Source organism: Anneissia japonica, unplaced genomic scaffold (genome assembly GCF_011630105.1).
Source record: "Anneissia japonica isolate Jap-2015-1 unplaced genomic scaffold, ASM1163010v1 scaffold66146_len1912_cov99_single, whole genome shotgun sequence".
Taxonomy (NCBI): Eukaryota; Metazoa; Echinodermata; class Crinoidea; order Comatulida; family Comatulidae; genus Anneissia; species Anneissia japonica.
Genome location: NW_022755853.1, coordinates 1 through 1912, shown reverse-complemented (window position 1 = coordinate 1912; position 1912 = coordinate 1). Strand labels below are relative to the sequence as shown.

The 1912-nt window shown below is 35.9% G+C and overlaps 1 long non-coding RNA gene across 1 annotated transcript; it reads left to right on the top strand.

Annotated features, from left to right (window-relative positions):
- The first annotated feature begins 53 nt into the window (after positions 1 to 53).
- Positions 54 to 1714, top strand: LOC117123753. Its single transcript, XR_004447885.1, has 3 exons — positions 54 to 187; positions 995 to 1102; positions 1610 to 1714. It is a non-coding gene; the product is annotated as an uncharacterized LOC117123753 (long non-coding RNA).
- The last annotated feature ends 198 nt before the right edge of the window (positions 1715 to 1912 follow it).

Below are 1912 nucleotides of genomic sequence, written 5' to 3'. Positions count from 1 at the left end.
TATTATTATTATTATTATTGCACAATCGTTATTAAACGAGATATACATTTTTCAGATTCAATAATTTGTGAAGATGAACCATGTAAGAACGGCGGGACTTGTGAAGGCTCATTTAGAGAGCCGTGGATTTACCGGTGTCACTGCGCAGATGGTTATACAGGAAGCAACTGTCAAGACCTAGTCGCTGGTGAGAAGTCTTTGTTGTCAACATTTTACAATCTACATATAGGTGGAACCTATAAAGGGCCAGTAAACTGTACTGAAAATGCCCAGCCCAATAAAGAACAAACTACAAAGTGCTGTAACTCACAATATATTCTACTTAGTGCGCATATCGAATGTTGTAAAAATACCGTTTTTTATTTTCAATATATATTCAAATTAGGTTTACAGTGTAGCACCGTCAACACTATATAAACAAATAGATAAATAATAATAATAATAATAATAATAATAATAATAATAATAATAATAAGAGTGCTCGAATAGGAACATAATGTTGTAATCGTATCAAGCATAATAGCCCTTCAACGAAAAGTTTATCATTTTTAGTTATATAAAAGTGACGGGATTCGAACCCGCAAACTCTCGCTATCAAGGCGAGTATCATATCCATGGAGACCTTACGGTATATGGCAGATCTTACCCCCTGGCACTTTCTCTCATACAACTGACTTAAGCGCTGCGTTTTCCCCTTTTTATTAATTCTTAGGCATTTTACTGTACACAAACCTGATGCACATTTTCAACATAAAGCGTTGAAGATTTTCATGATTCGTAGACAGAATTGAAAGGTGTTAAAACACCTTTCAATTCTGTCTACGAATCATGAAAACAAGCAATATCTAACTTTTCGGAAATTGATTATGATTTTTCTTGACATGATTAATTTCTTCAATAAAAATCAGAATCATTTTGGTTGTGAATGCATATTTATGTAGTTACAATGTTGCCCATGATTTGTTCTAAACGTAGATGTTTTTCTATTCAAAAGATCGTTGCCACGTGGCTGACAATCCATGCTCGAATGGAGGATCTTGTACTGGTATCAAGGGATATCCATGTGAATGCGTTTTGGGATACACAGGCCCGTTTTGTAACGGTAATACATTATTTGTCATATTGCGTGTGCAACATAAAGTTAAATTATAATAAATTTCTGTCCACACCATGACATATTGAACTCATTGCACCATATTTTGATACCTCAAAAGACAATAAGGCTATGTTCTCACACGGCAGCTAACGGTTAGCAGGATCCAGATCCTGCTAACCGTTAGCTGCCGTGCGTCCATGCGAGAAAATCCCGATCCGAATACCAACAATATGATGATCGAATCACTGACCAATAAGAAACTGGAAATTGTAAACGCGTACGTGTGATTGGTTGATGATAGAAACGCCCTCAACTTGCTAACCGATAGCGCTTGCTAACCGTTAGCGTATCCGGATACTGCTAACAGTTAGCGCTAACCGATCGGGCGTTCTCACGCAGGTGCTAACGGTTAGATCCGGATACTAGGGCTCTAGTGAGAACTAGGCCTACAACATCCTGACTTTTTAAATCGTGTCTTCCAACTTCATGAAAGTGTTTATTTCTGTCTTTTAGGTACTTGTGACTCGAATATCTGTCAAAATGGAGGAGCTTGTACTGGTTATGATTTATATCCATGTGATTGCCAATACGGTTTCGCCGGTGACTTTTGTGAAAAAGGTACACTTAATGATAATTTTAGTATTTTTCAGTGTATTAAACAAAAATATATGCTATGTAAAACGCTTATATACAAGCATTTTCCACAATATTCTTTACTGATCATATGAATTATTTTCAAGTAATAAATTATTTTTAGAAAGCCCATCCTCTTTTCTTTGTAAGGTTGATTTGTATTTTGATTCGCTGTAATGTTTG